The sequence below is a fragment of the Sapajus apella genome, unplaced genomic scaffold (assembly GCF_009761245.1).
Source record: "Sapajus apella isolate SASKATOON/1434 unplaced genomic scaffold, GSC_monkey_1.0 scaffold103, whole genome shotgun sequence".
Taxonomy (NCBI): domain Eukaryota; kingdom Metazoa; phylum Chordata; class Mammalia; order Primates; family Cebidae; genus Sapajus; species Sapajus apella.
Window position 1 is genome coordinate 3,937,904 of NW_022437043.1, and position 16,465 is coordinate 3,954,368.

General features: G+C 43.7%; 1 pseudogene across 1 annotated transcript; it reads right to left on the reverse strand.

The window, feature by feature from the left end:
• Positions 1-12,661: 12,661 nt before the first annotated feature.
• Positions 12,662-14,065, reverse strand: LOC116536719 (annotated as a pseudogene). The gene has a single exon (XR_004262770.1). The product of XR_004262770.1 is annotated as a proliferation marker protein Ki-67 pseudogene (transcript).
• Between the last annotated feature and the right edge of the window lie 2,400 nt (positions 14,066-16,465).

Here is a 16,465-nt window from a genome sequence, read left to right on the forward strand (position 1 = left end):
AAGGAGAACACTGCCTATTCCTAAATGAAGAATTCTGCTTTTATCTAAACCAATCTGGCCTTATATATAACACAATCAAAAGACAAAGACAGGGCCCAAAAGCTCGCTAATTGGGCAAATAATTATTCTGGACCTAGCTGGCCACTCTCTAACTGGGTATCATGGCTCCTCCCATTAGCAGAACACTTTATACCCATTTTTTCTCCTTCTCTTATTCGGACCTTGCCTTTTCTGACTAATCTCTCAATTCCTACAAAATCATATCTAAGCTATAGCCAGTCAATATGGCAAATGCTCCTTCTAACAACCCCACAACATCACCCCTTGCCCCAAAACCTCTCGGCAGTCTAAATTCTTTCCCATTTTTAGGTTTCCACTCCACCTGCAATCCTGCTTGAAGAAGCCCTGAGAAACATCACCCATCACCCCTCTGTACTGCCCCCAAAATTTCACTGCCCCCCACTTTTTTATTTCTTTTATATGATTAATATGAAAAGACAGGAATGCAAGGTCCTTTGAACTGACTGCATAGGTCAAGCCATGGTGACCCCTGTCACCCACACATACACCTCCAGATGGACTCCTGGAGCCAGAAAGTCTGAGTCAACCTTGTGATACTGGACCGACCCTGTGGCCTAATTAACCAACCTTGCAACATTCTGCCATTGTTCCTGCCTCAACTGTGCCTGCCTCAACTGATAAGCAAACATTGTGACTCTGGACCTTGGACCTTGGACCTTGTGACGCACCCCCCAGCAACACCCCTCACTGCTTGCAAAAACCACCCTGAACTGTAACTTCTGTAAGTTTCCACTGCCTACCCCAAACCTGTAAAACCAATTCCTACCCCACTGCCTTCTGCTGACTCTCTTTTTGGACTCAGCCCACCTACACCCGGGTGAATAAACAGCCTTGTTGCTCACACAAAGCCTGTTTAGGTGTTCTCTTCATTCAGAGCACACCTAACAATGATATTTTAAATCACATAGTAACACACAATCATTGTATTAAAATGAGGAGAAACGAAAACTCTTCTACTTTGCTTTTAGGAATATAAAATGGTACAGCAGCTTAGGAAAACAGTTTGGAAGTTTCTCAAAGAGTTAAATATAGAGTTACCATTTGACCCAGAAATTCCACTCCTAGGTAAACACTGTGATATTGTGAGATAGATATTTGGGCTTTTTCATCCACCCTCCCTGTTTCCTGGCAAAAAGCTCCTAACACCCTTGGAATCTCTTCTAGAGTGATAAGAGTGTCTTTTGTCTGCTAATGAAATGACTGGTGGCTGGGGACTCCTTAGTAACTCCACGATGAGGCTGGTCACTGAAAAAACCAAGGCTTGATTAGTAGGTTGGATCTTTCATCCCCACTCCACAACTTCCAGAGAAGGTAGAGAGGCTATAGATTGAGTTGATCCCCAGCGGCCAATAATTTAATCAATCATGCCTATGTAATGAAGCCTCCATAAAAACCCAAAAGGACAGGGTTCAGAGTGCTTCCAGATAGCCGAACACATGGAGGCACCTGGAGAGAGCATGGAAGTTCTATACCCCTTCTCCCATACCTTGCCCTATTCAATTCTTCCATCTGATTGTTCAACTGTGTCCTTTGTAGTAGCCATTATAATAAATGGTAAACATAAGTAAGGTGTTCCCTGAGTTCTGTAAGCCACGCCAGCAAACTAGTTGAACCTGAGGATATAACTGAAATATGTTCATTGCTGATGCACACAGCAAGTCAATATGCCAAGACACCAGGTTGCAGCTGAAAAAGAGGGTTGTTGAACAAGGAGATGGGAAGAAATCTAAAATCCATCTCTCTGAGGAGGTTGGGGCTAGAGTTTTTAAGGGTTTTTGGGAGGACTGAAGTATGGAGATTATCAGTTGAAAAGGGCAGGGCGAAGTCATGTTACAAGAAGATGAAGAAGCTATATTCTCATGCTGATTCTGTTCCTCTGTGGGAATCTTTGAACTGGTTGGCATCAGCTGTTTTGCTGGAATTCAGAAGCTGAAAAATAAATTAAGCAAATTTTTAAAAAGCCTTATGATTCTCATGTCAGACATCCTATCTATAGGGACAATGGGGATGCCAAAGGTTAATATCTAGTGCTACTTGACTTTTGGTTGCAAGGAAGTGGGTCAAAGTGCAGCCTGATTAATGCTTAATTCTAACTATATTTCTGTCCAGAACTCTAGTTAACCCTGTGAAGACAGCTTCAAGGAAGGAGTTGTGGGAAACCCCAACTTATAGCCTACAGTAGGTCAGAAGCACAGGTCACAACCTGTGCCTGAGACCAGCATCTGAAGTGGAAGACAGTCTGGTAGGACTGACAGCTCAACCTGTAGGGTCTGATGCTATCTTCATGTAGGTAGTGTCAACATTGAATTGAATTGAATTGAACTGAATTGAATTGAATTAGAAGATACCCAGCTGGTATCCACTGGAGTATCTACTGGAAAACTCATTGCTTGGTATGTGGGGAGAAGCCATAACTGGGTATATCAGCTTCAAAATGTATTTTAAGTTTTTCTTCTTTTCTCTAACCTTAGCCTTGAAATGTACTCTGAAACTCTTTGTTTGGCTCCTTTCCCACCAGATAGCCCTTGCACCATGCTGGCTTATCTATGTGCTTGTTTAGAAATTCCAGGGGCTAATCTTGAAAATGACCAGGCAAGAAGACCCAAATGCAGAATCCTTTCCCCACTTAGAGATTATCCCAAAGTAGTTAATCTTTAGCCCAGCCAAGGTCAACATGATGCCAGTCTGCTCTCCAGGTAGAAAATAACTCAATGTAGCCGTGGAGAAAAGACCTGTATAGAGCCTCTACCTGCACAACTCCAGCGTGTTTCTCATACCAAATTTCCCCTTACCTTGCCGAAAATTTGAAATAGTTTCTTAGAAGCACTAGCCCAACCATTTCCTCACTTGCTGGAATTGATCAATAAAGCTGCTTTCCTTTCACCATACCTCGCTTCTTATGTTCTGGTCTCCAAGCAGCAAGCAACTGATCTTGAGTTGGTTACAAAACCCCTACACATCTAGTGTCAGAAGTATTGTGTTGAGTTACTGTGTAAGAGAGGGAAGAAAAAAACACTTGGAGTTTTCCTTTCTCTGAATAACCAAGAGAATTGAAAGCATATGTTCACACAAAAACTTATACATAAACGTTCATAGTAGCATTATTTCTAACAGCCCAAGAGTAGAAACAAACCAAACATCTATTAACTGATGAATGATAAACAAAATGTGGTATATATCCTGTCATCCTAAAAGGAAGCTGAAGTAAAATTAATATAAGTAGAGAGTTTATTTGGGCCAAGTTTGAGGGTGGCCACCCGGGGGCATAGACTCAAGTTGCCCTGAATATACACTTCAATTAGCAGCAGTTATAAGTACATTTTTAAAGGAAGAGACAGTTCCTAAATTGTTTACCAAGATTTACGTTAAAATAATATAAGCTATTGATTGGCTATACGTTGTTCTTCCTCCAGGAAAAGGGAGTTCATGGGTGAAGCAGCTAGTCAGGAAAAAAATGACTTTAAACAATTGCCACCAGCCCTGGATGTTGGGGGATGACCGAAGTCCCATACGTATGTCTCTGGGTCTGCATACTTCAAAGAGCTCAGACTGCTCTGAGCTATTTTTATTTTCTCAGTCTGTGTAATAGAACATCACTTAACCAAAAGGAATAAAATGATGCATGCGGCCAAGTGCAGTGGCTCACGCCTGTAATCACAGCACTTTGGGAGTCCAAGGTGGGTGGATCACCTGAGGTCAGGAGTTTGAGACCAGCCTGACCAATATGGTGAAACCCTATCTCTACTAAAAATGCAAAAATTAGCCAGATGTGGTGGTGTGCTTCTGTAGTCCCAGCTTCTCAGCAGGCTGACACAGGAGAATTGCTTGAACCTGGGAGGTAGAGGTTGCAGTGAGTTGAGATTGTGCCACTGCACTCCAGCCTGGGCGACAGAGTGAGACTCTGTCTGGAAAAACAACAACAACAACAAAAAAAATAAAATAATGCATACTACAACATGGATGAACCTTGAAAACATTATGAGAAGTGAAAGAAGTGTATGTATGGATTAATGCATTTCATCAAATTTGGGATGTTTTCACCTGCTATTGCTGAAATGGTTTTTTCTGCCCCTTTCTTTCCTCTCCTTCTGGTCAGTTTCCAGAGTCCTAAAGTGGTTGTTTTTGCAATCTTGTCAGTTTAATCAGTGCTTTTTCAGGAAGGAATTTGTTGAGCTTCTCACTAAGCCATTCCATTCTCCTCACTAACTCAGTCCCATCTCCACTGTAGTCAATTTTAATACCTAATACTTCCATATCAAATGCTAACTGCAAAGGGCTGAAAACAGAGGATGAATGGTCCTGAGAAATAGCTACTTGTAGCCAGGCGAGGTGGCTCACGCCTATAATCCCAACACTCTGGGAGGCCGAGGTAGGCGGAGCACCTGGGGACAGGAGTTTGAGACCAGCCTAGCTAACATGTGAAATCCTGTCTCTACTAAAAATGCAAAACAGTTAGCTGGGTGTAGTGGCAGGTGCCTGTAATCCCAGCTACTTACGAGGCTGAGGCAGGAGAATCGCTTGAACCTGAGAGGTGGAGGTTGCAGTAAGCCGAGAATGCGCCATTGCACTTTTAGCCTGGGAGACAAGAGTGAAACTCCAACTCAAAAAAAAAATAAAAATAAAAAAAAGCAACTCGTTAAAACATTTTAAGTCCAAGTGCGGTCTCAGCACTTTGGGAGGCTGAACTGGGTGAATCACCTGAGGTCAGGAGTTCAAGACTAGTCTGGCCAACATGGTGAAACCCTGTCTTTACTAATAATACAAAAAAATTAGGTGGGTCTGGTGGCTCACACCTGTAATCTCAGCTACTCAAGAGGCTGAGTCAGGAGAATCGCTTGAACCCAGGAGGCGGATGTTGCAATGAGTTGAGATTGCACCATTGCACTCCAGCCTGGGTGACAAGAGCAAAACTCAGCCAAAAAAAAAAAAAAAGTAAAAAGAAAAAAAAATTAAAAAAATATATTAGGCTGGGTGCTGTAGCTCATGCCCGTAATCTCAACACCTTGGGAGGCTGAGGCAGGTGGATCCCCTAAGGTTGGGAGTTCGAGACCAGCCATGGTCGACATGGTGAAACCGTGTCTCTACTAAAAATACAAAAAATTAACCAAACGTGGTGGAAGGCTCCTGTAATCCCAGCTACTCAGGAGGCCGAGGCAGAATTGCTTTAACCTGGGAGACAGAGGTTGTAGTGAGCCGAGATCGTGCCACTGCCCTCCAGCCTGGGCAACAAGAGTGAAGTTCCGTCAAAACAACAACAGCAACAAACATTTTAAAGGATAATTGATCTGAATTTCCTGTCGGAGAAAGAATAACCTCAAACAAAGCACAGTGGTGAATAGTATTTGCCTATGTGTTCTGGTAATTTTTTACCAGCTGAGCTAGTATAATCATCTTGCTAAAGAGAAGTTCTATAGTTCTAAGTAATCATGTTGATTTGAAATACCACTTTTGCAACAAAGTTGAATTGTACATCTTTTCTTCCCCCAGCAGATGGTGACATTTTATAGAATATGGGAAAATTATCCAAATGGATGAGTGAGCTATAATAACTAAAACATAATTGTCTCTATTTCATTTCTCATTTATCTACATCTTGAATTCATTTACAAAAAGGCATTCATCAGGAAGTAACATTTAAAGACTATGCTTTCAGGGGTCATTTCTTTTCTTTTCTCTTATTTTTTAGACAGGGCCTCACTGTCATCCAGGCTGGAGGGCAGTGGTGCCATCATGGCTCACTGCGGCCTTAACATCCCAGGTTCAAGCGATCTTCCCACCTCAGCCTCCTGAGTAGCTGGGACTACAGGCACGCAGCATCACACTTTGCTAATGTTTAAAATTTTTTTAAAGATAGGATCTCACTGTCTTGCCCAGGCTGGTCTCAAACTCCTGGGCTCAAGCAGTCCTCCTGCCTCAGCCTCCCAAAGTGCTGGGATTACAGGTGTGGGCCCTCATGCCCAGTAAGGGATCATTTCTATTGTTCCTTCCTAGGGAAGTTTCTCTGAACATGTAGAGCATGTTTTTTAAAAAGTAACATTTATCAAAAGAAGACTAGATGACTAATACAGAAAGTAGAATTTTTCAGGCTAGGCATGTAATACCAGCACTGTATCCCTGTAATCCCAGCACTTTGGAGGTCGAGGTGGGCAGATCGCTTGAGGTCAGGAGTTCGAGGTCAGCCTGGCCAACATGGTGAAATCCTGTATCTACTTAAAAAGTACAAAAATTAGCCAGGCATGGTGGCAGGCCCCTGTAATCCCAGATACTTGGGAGGCTGAGGCAGGAGAATCGCTTGAACCTGGGAGGCGGACGTTGCAATGAGCTGAGATCGCACCACTGCACTCCAGCCTGGGCAACAGAATAAGACTCTGTCTCGAAAAAAAAAGAAAAAAAAAGGAATTTTTCAACATCATCAATTCTTAGTTTGCACAGTGTTTTTACTAGATATTTTCTCATCAGGTCACATCAGCCTACCAATTTACAAAAATAGAATGGTAAGGACAAAATGCTAAAGTGGGCAAATCTGTCTTTAATTAATGTCCACCTCAGGCCAGGCGTGGTGGCTCACACCTGTAATCCCAGCACTTTGGGAGGCTGAGGTGGGAAGGTAGCTTGAGCCCAGGAGGTCAAGACCATCCTGGACAGCATAGTGAGACCCTGTCTCTAAGAAAATGTCCACTTTTGGTTTCTCTTCACTCCTTTTTTCCATGCCAGGCCTTCACTCCTCTTTATTTCTCAAATTCATTCTCTAGTATTATTTCTTCCTTCCTTAGTATTCCTAGCTTAATGTGCCGATTATACCAGGGATATTTCATTCACTAGTTCAAACGGAACATCAGTTGGACATCTCCCATCTTTCAGGTATTCTTGCTGAGCTCACAGTCCATCCAGAAAGGGAAACAAATTTCTAACACTAATGTTAGAAGTTTAATTTTTTTTTGAGACAGTCTCACTGTGTCACCCAGGCTGGAGTGCAGTGGTATGATCTCGGCTACTGCAACCTCCGCCTCCCAGGTTCAAGTGATTCTCCTGCCTCACTCTCCTGAGTAGCTGGGATTACAGGTGCCCACCACCACACGCAGCTAATTTTTTGTATTTCTAATGGAGATGGGGTTTCACCATATTGGCCAGGCTGGTCTCAAGCTTCTGACCCTAGGTGATCCGCCCACCTCGGCATCCCAAAGTGCTGGGATTGCAGCCCTGAGCCACTGCGCCTGGCCATTTTTTTATTTGTTTGTTTTTTGAGAAAAGATCTTGCTCTGTCACCCAAGCTGGAGTGCAGTGGTGCAATCTCAGCTCACTACAACTTCTGCCTCCTGGGTTCAAGTGATTCTCCTGCCTCAGCCTCCCGAGTAGCTGAGGTTGCAGAGGGGTACCGCCATACCCAGCTAATTTTTTTACTTTTAGTAGAGAGGGGGTTTCACCATGTTGACCAGACTGGTTTCAAACTCTTGACCTCAAGTGATCCACCCACCTCGGCCTCCCAAAGTGCTGGCATTACAGGCATGAGCCACTGCGCCTGTCCGTAAGAGATGTTTTAATGCAGGTGTGAACAAGGTGGAAACCTAGAAAATGAATCATTAATTCTATTGAGGGAACTTTATATGTGAGCTTCAAATTTAAGTGAGATATGACAGACTGAAATGTGAACAAAAGGTATTTTAGGCAGAGGAAACAACTTGAGCTCAGATATAAAAGCATCACACTGTTTAGCATTTTTGTAAAACCCAGAAAAGTCTGACTGGAACACACAGTATTAAACAGTCAGCGTGCCAACAGAATTGAGATACAGGATGGAGGAGGAAGAAAGAGGAAGCAGTGGAAAGTGACTGCAGAGGTAGATGAGAGCCAGACTGGGAAAATCCTCAGAAGGCATGCCAAGGAATAAGAACAGCACTGTAAAAACCCTTATGAGGTGTCCTAAGGAGTGTGGACTTGATTCTGCTGACCCCAGAGAGCCTTCTTAAGAAGGTGTGGAGATGGTAGAGGATAGAAGCAGAAAGACCAATTAAGTGCTAATGGAAACCAGGCACAGTGGCTCACGCCTATAATCTCAGCACTTTGGGGGGCTGAGGCGGGTGGATGGTCTAAAGTCAGGAGTTCAAGACCAGGCTGGCCAACATGGTGAAACCCCGTCTCTGCTAAAAATACAAAAAAATTAGCCAGGAGTGGTGGTGCATGCCTGTAATCCCAGCTACTTGGGAGGCTGAGGCAGGAGAATTGCTTGAACCTGGGAGGCGGAGGTTGCAGTGAGCAGAGATGATGCCACTGTACTCCAGCCTGGGCGACAGAGCAAGACTCCATCTCAAAAAAAAAAAAAAAAAAAAAAAGCTGATGGATCACACAAAGCTAGAGAGGAAAAGCACAATGTGGATTGATGAATGGTGGCATCTTGTTGGAGGAGAGTTAATGATGGAGGCATATTTAAGAGATATTTGGCTGGGCACGGTGGCTCACGCCTGTCTGTAATCCCAGCACTTTGGGAGGCCAAGGCGGGTGGATCACCTGAGGTCGGGAGTTCAAGAACAACCTGATCAACATGGAGAAACCCCGTCTCTACTAAAAATACAGAATTAGCCAGGTGTGGTGGCTCATGCCTGTAATCCCAGCTACTTGGGAGGCTGAGGCAGGAGAATCGTTTGAACGTGGGAGGTGGAGGTTGTGGTGAGCCAAGATCACACCATTGCACTCCAGCCTGGGCAACAAGAGTGAAATTCCATCTCAAAAAAAAAAAATAAAAAAGATATTTGCATGGTAGACTTATGAGGCTAGGGTGACTGGATGTGGTGCCTGAGAAATGGAGAGGCACGCACAATGATGACTGCAGGGTTTCTAATTCTGGCATCTTGGTGCGTAAGAATAACACTCAAAACAGAAAATTCATGAGGAATAGCAGATTTGTAGAGGATTTTCTTGGGGACAAGATGAATGTGAGGTACTTGGGTTGGGGGGACATCAGGTAGAGGTGCTGAGACAGAATTGGAAACATGAAACCAACTGGAGTTCAGGAGATAATATCTGGAAATTATTTTTCTTTGGGCAGTGGAAGGATGGAATTTCACTCTTGTCACCCAGGGTGGAGTGCAATGGTGTGATCTCAGCTCACTGCAACCTCCGCCTCCCAGGTTCAAGTGATTCTCCTGCCTCAGCCTTCCGAGTAGCTGGGATTACAGGCGGGCATCACCACACCAGGCTAATTTTTGTATTTTTAGTAGAAACGGGGTTTCAGCATGTTAGCCAGGCTGGTCTCGAATTCCTGACCTCAAGTGATCCACCCACCTCGGCCTCCCAAAGTGCTAGGATTATGAGCCACCGCGCCTGGCCTGGAGATGATATTTAAGAGCGGATAGCCGGGCGCGGTGGCTCAAGCCTGTAATCCCAGCACTTTGGGAGGCTGAGGCGGGTGGATCACGAGGTCAAGAGATCGAGACCATCCTGGTCAACATGGTGAAACCCCGTCTCTACTAAAAATACAAAAAATTAGCTGGGCATGGTGGTGCGTGCCTGTAATCCCAGCTACTCAGGAGGCTGAGGCAGGAGAATTGCCTGAACCCGGGAGGCGGAGGTTGCGGTGAGCCGAGATCGCGCCATTGCACTCCAGCCTGGGTAACAAGAGTGAAACTCCATCTCAAAAAAACCCAAAAAAAAAAAAAAAAAAAAAAAAAAATAGTGCGGATAATGTAAACTTATTGGGAGAAGCCATGGGAATTGAAAATCTCAAGTGGTTGAGAACGAGAAGAGGGGGTCCAGCATGGAAACTTGGATTCCCAATATATTAGGTTAGGTGGAAGCCATGAAGAGGATTAAGGAGGAACAAGAAATGAAGCCACGTTTAAGTAGGAAAGATGGTGAGAAACTCCTCTTACAGCACAACCTATATACTCACGGGAGATGGAGTGGTATACAGTGATATCCTAACAATCTCTCTAGAATAATCCTCGCCCTACTTTGAACAGAGCTTAGAAGCTTGTCCAGTCTTCATATTATAAAGTCAACATTTAAAAAATGTGAAGAAATAAGAGTGTTATAAAAGATGCCTGACCTACACCATGTAATTTATTTTTCCTTTTTTATTCAGAAAAAGTCGAAATTAACAAATGTAGCCAGTCGCAATGGCTCATACCTGTAATCCTAGCACTTTGGGAAGCTAAAGCAGGAGGATCGCTTGAGCCCAGGAGTTCAAGACCAGCCTGGGCAACATAGTGAGACTGCCATCTCTACAAAAATAAACAAAATTAGCTGGGTATGGTCGCACATGCCTGTGGTCCCAGCTACTTGGGAGGCTGAGGTGGGGGGATTGCTTGAGCCCCAGAGGTTGGGGCTGCAGTGAGCTGTGATTGCTGCCACTGCACTCCAGTCTGGGCATCAGAATGAGTACCCATCTCTAAAAAGAAAAAATACTAAAACTAAATTCTATTACAATTTATGTTTTCCTTCTCATAAGATAAATTATACCTATTACCACAAAGAAGAAGAGTGTGTAAAATGAGGAAAAATTCCTGTGAGAAGCCACACTTTGCCCAGAAAATATGTTTATTGATGTATGTTTTTATTGGAAAACTCAGAAGGATCTGGTAAGTGTCCTGCCATTTGGATTTCAACAGGAAATCACAATTTCTGCCCTCTGGGAGGTAGTAAAAAGATTGGAATACCTCCTCCTTTGAAGAGGTCAGGAAGTGTGGTGGATGCTGTCCAGATTCTCCTTCTGGAATAAAGGAAGTTTTCTCCAGCTGCTGGGAGCAGTGCCCACAGAAAACCCTCAGCTGTCAGCAACTTCAATGATTGCCTTGGTTAAAAAGAGCTGCCTCACCCAAAGTTACATCCTTCTAGGGGTCAGCCTGCATCTAATAGCTGAAAAACAGGGGACCCAGCCCTCTCCCCTCAACAAGAGACAACTCCGAATAACCACCTCATCTTCAAAGATCACCATGTGGTAGTCCAAGAGAGATGCTGGGCTTGTGCTGACACCTGACTCCCCGCTCTGCCCAACCCTACATCCTTCCCTTCCCTTCAGTAGATATTGATCGCAAAGGCTAATAAATCTCCTGGGTGCAGAGTTCATAACCAGCCTGGCCAACATGGTGAAACCCCATCTGTACTAAAAATACAAAAATTAGCCGGCTGTGGTGGTGGGTACCTGTAATCCCACATACTTAGGAGGCTGAGGCAGGAGAATTGCTTGAGCCCAGGAGGCGGAGGTTGCAGTGAGCCGAGATTGCGCCATTGCACTCCAGCCTGGGTGACAGAGTGAGACTCCGTCTCAAAAAAACAAAACAAAAAAATCTCCTGGGTGCTAATCTCCATCTCAGAGTCTGCTTCCCAGAGAACTCAGTCTATATGAGGGTGAAATCACAGTGCTTGGACATGGCTTGCAGGCAAACCCTATATCCACCTTTTCATCCATTAGAGCTCAGAAGCTCAAGGCAGTTTGAGCATTGGAAGTAGAGCCATGAATACCTGGGGTGTATTTTATTTTATTTAAAAATTTTTCTTGAGTAAATTTCATTTTGGTATATAGCTCTATGTGTTTTGACAAGCTCGCCAAGTCATGTAACTACGACCACAGTCAAGATGCAGAAGAATTCCAATTTCCCCAAAAAAACTACCTAATGCTGTCCCTTTGTGGTCCATTCCTCTACTCTGTGCTTAATCCCTGGCAAGAACTAGTCTGTTCTCTGTCAATATACTTATGCATATTCCAGAATGTCATATACATGGAATAATACAGAATGTAGACTTTTGAGCCGGCTTCTTTCACACAGAATAACGTATTTGAGATTCAGCCGTGTCACTGTGTGTATCAATAGTCTGTTCCTTTTTATTGCTGAGTAGTGTTCCATTGTATGGTTCATCACAATTTTGTTTCCCCATTCACCAGTTGCTTCCAATTTTTAGCAATTATGACTAAAGCTGCTATCAACATTTGCATATAGGATTTTGTGTGAACATAAGTTTTCATTTCTTTTAAGGAAATATGTAGGCATGAAATTGGTGGAACATGTGGTAAGTATATTTTTAACTTTATTTTAAAAACCTGCCAAACTGTTTTCCCAAAGTGGCTGAACCATTTTTGCATTCCCACTAGCAATGTATGAATGTTCCAGTGGTTCTACAGCCTACCCAGCAGTTGGGATTGTCACATTTTTTAAGCCATTGTAATAGGTGCATCAGTGGTATTTCGTTGCGGCTTTAATCTGCATTTTACTGGTGATATGGAGCAGCTCGTTCATTTCTTTATAGACATCTGCATATCTTCTTTGGTGCAATGGCTGTTTAAATCTTTTGCCCATTTTTTGTTTGTTTTTCACAAAACTAACTTTACTATATTTTTCCCAGTTGGATTTCCTTTTTTCTTTTTTTTTTTTTTTTTTGAGACGGAGTTTCGCTCTTGTTACCCAGGCTGGAGTGCAATGGCGCGATCTCGGCTCACCGCAACCTCCACCTCCTGGGTTCAGGCAATTCTCCTGCCTCAGCCTCCCGAGTAGCTGGGATTACAGGCACGTGCCACCATGCCCAGCTAATTTTTTGTATTTTTAGTAGAGACGGGGTTTCACCATGTTGACCAGGATGGTCTCGATCTCTTGACCTCGTGATCCACCCGCCTCGGCCTCCCAAAGTGCTGGGATTACAGGCTTGAGCCACCGCGTCCGGCCTCCCAGTTGGATTTCTTTATTAAATGTCACTGTCCCAGTGACTTCTGGTTCTTATTTTCTTGACGCACACAACGTCCTCAGCCTTCTTTGGATTTTCTGCATGCCTCTTGACACTCTGTGTTACTCTCTGTGCAGATTCACTCTCCAAAGTGCTTGCTACAGACTGGCTTTTCATCTTTATTGATCACAAACACATGGAGTCTGAATTTCCTGCTTCTCCTTTCCCTTCCTGATTCTGCATGAGAACCCCAGTACTCTTCTGCCCTCTGCTCTCCTCTGCCACCTTGGGCTGGGAGCTCCTATTCTGTCTAACAGACTTCAAGCACCTTTTGTTTTCACTGACTTTGCCCCTAGGTATGGGTTTCCGGGCTTCATCATCTGGATTTTGAATGCCCATGTCTTGGGAGGTCTTCATGGGCTTCTTTTCATTTCTGTTTATTTCAATTCTTTCTGCTAATACAAGAACCTCAGTTATTTGCTGTTCTACATCAGTCTTATTTTGGCATCTGGAGCACAGGGACATTCCCTTATTTTTAGGGACTGAGTCTTGTAATTTGTGTTCCTCTTTGTTGGTTTTCATGTTGTTGCTGTTCAGATCTTCTGCAGGCTCAATTCTTTTTGCAGAAGTCCTCAGACTTCTCTTCTTGATGACCAAGGGTTCGGGTGATCTGCCTCTCACCCTGGGAGCAACCGTCTGCTTCTTGCTGGCTGGCAGCTCCTCTATGATTTCCTCTGGTGCAGGCATGCAGCATGGCCTCTGGGTTCCTGTGACACTTCCATCTTTTCCACATCCCCTCTTGAAGGGCAGTGGGGGGCAGGAAGTGTTGCTTTTGCTTTGTGATTTTATAGGGTCTCTAGTGCCTACCAAGTCTCCCACGGGTTCTTCTTTAGGGGCCTGAAGAACTCTTCAGGATATTTTCAGAGGTTTTCCACTGTCGGGTGCTTGCTTTGGAGCGCTTGTAAAGCTATCAGCACCATTTGCCAGTTTCTCAGCATGGCCTGGTGTTTGAGAGAGATCTTGGAAGCCAGCCTGATCTTCCAGGGGTTGGGCCTTTTCTTAGGTGCTCTTGGCCATCTCCTGCTGCCAATTACATTTTCTGGGTCCAGCTTCCGCTTTGCAGGTGGCTTAAATGCTTTCATGCCTTTGCCCTCACCCACTGGCTCTTTGTCAGTGTGTGTGATGTTTGTGTGAGCTTGCTGACTGCTAACCGCTCTTCTTTCACTTCTACTTTCTGGCCACATGCCCTGGGCCATCTCTTTGAGCTTGTTGCAGTGTACACTAGTTCTGGTGGTGATTTGCAGGGTATTTTGGTGGTTTTGTCACCAGTTATGATTATTCAGTGTGACCTGGAGCTGGATCTTTGAAACCAGCCAGGTCTTGTAGGGCTTGGGCCTTTTCCCTGGTACTCTTTGCCATCTCCTGCTGCCGGTTACACTTGCTGCTGCAGCCAGTGTCTGCTTTGCAGATTCCTTAAATGCTTTGATGCGTTTATCTTCACCTACTGGTTCTTTGTCGCTTCTGTGGTTTCTTGCCCATTTTTATATTGGATTGTTTCCTCGTTGTTTGGAGAGTTCTTTGTATATTCTGGATACAAGTCTTTTGTTATTCATGTTATTTACAAATATTTTATCCTAGTATATCGTATTTTCATCCTCTTAACAGCATTTTTTTTTTTTTTGAGATGGAGTTTCACTCTTGTTGCCCAGGCTGGAGTGCAATGGCTTGATCTTTGCTCACCGCAAACTTTGCCTCCTGGGTTCAAATGATCCCCCTGTCTCAGCCTCCCGAGTAGCTGGGATTACAGGCATGTACCACCATGCCAGGCTAATTTTGTATTTTTAGTAGAGACGAGGTTTCTCCATGTTGGTCAGGCTGGTCTTGAACCCCCAACCTCAGGTGATCTGCCCACCTCGGCCTCCCAAAGTGCTGGGATTACAGGTGTGCGCCACCATGCCCAGCTTTTAACAGCATCTTTTGCAGACCAACAGCTCATAATTTTCATGAAGTCCAACTTACCACATTTTTCTGTTGTGAATAGTGCTTTTGATGTCGTATCTAAGAATTATTGGCCTAACCCTAGAAAACAAAGATTTTCTTCTATGTTTTCTTCTGAAAGTTATACATCTTACATTTAGGTCTATCATTGATTTTTTTTTTTTTTTTTTTCAGACAGGGTGTCGCTCTGTTGCCCAGGCTGCAGTGTAGTGGTGCAATCACTGCTCACTGCAACCTGCGCCTCCCAGGCTCAAGCCATCCTCCTACCTCAGCCTCCCAAGTAGCCGGGACCACAGGCATATGACACCATGCCTGGCTAATTTTGTGTGGATGTGTGTTTTTTGTAGAGATGGAGTTTCACCATGTTGAAAGACCAGACTGGTCTCAAACTCCTGAACTCAAACAATCCACCTGCCTTGGCCTCCCAAAGTGCTAGGATTGCAGGTATAAGCCACCATGCCCATCAAGGTCTATTATTGATTTTAAGTGATTTTTTGTTAAAAAGTATGGGTAAATTTCTGCACTGCCTATTCTATTACATTGACCTATGTATCCAGCCTTGCACCAATATCACACTGTCTAGATAGATCACTGTGGCTTTATAGTAAGTCTCAAAATTAAGTAGCATGAATCTTCCAATTTTATTCTTATTTTTAAAAAATGTTCGGAATATTCTCATTTCTTTGCCTCTCCATGTAAATTTTAGAATCATCATGCTGATATCTATAAATAATCCTGCTAGGATTTGGACTGGAATTGTCTTGAATCTATAGATAAATGTTCAGAGTATTGACATCTTAACAATATTGAGTCTTCCAATCCATAAACACAGTTCTCCATACATTTGTAAATCTCCACATATTTAGCTCTCTTTTATTTCCTTCATCATTGTTTTGTAGTTTTCAGCACCTAGATCTAGGACATATTTGTTAAACTTACACCTAAGTATTTCATTTCTTTGGTATTATTTTTAATTTTATTTTGTTGAGATTGAGTCACGCTCTGTCACCCAGGCTGGAGTGCAGTGGTGCAACCTCAGCTCACTGTAACCTCTGCCTCCCAGGCTTAAGGGATTCTCCTGCCTTAGCCTCCCAAGTAGCTGGGATTACAGGTGCACACTGCCACCACACCCGGCGAATTTTGTATTTTTAGTAGAGACAGGGTTTCATCATGTTGCCTAGCCTGGTCTCAAACTCCTGACCACAAGTGATCTGCCCACCTTGGCCTCCCAAAGTGCTGGGATTACAGTTGTGAGCCACCGCACCTGGCCTTCTTTGGTACTATTTTAAATAGGACTTGTGGTGAGAAGAATAATGGCCCCTAAAGATATCCATGTCCTGATCCTTGAAACCTCTGTTTATGTTCTTACGTGATGTACTGGGCTGAATGGTGGCCATCACAGATAGGTCAAGGCAATATCATGAAGATGTCAGTTCTCCTTCCTGTGTTATGTTATAAACTTACCACACTCTCAATAAGAATACCAATAAGCTTTTATTCTGGACCTAAAAAAGTTGATAATAAAGTTCATGTGAAAAAATAAATATGCAAGAATAGCTACATGGTCTAAGTTTCTTGAACCCATGTTCCATTTCCACCTCATTTAATCAGGTCCTTCTCCTTCAAATATCTGCTCAAGCATCCCTATGTGAAGTCTTTACTACACACACACACACACACACACACACACACAGAGAGAGAGAGAGAGAGAGAGAGAGAGAGAGAGAGAGAAAGA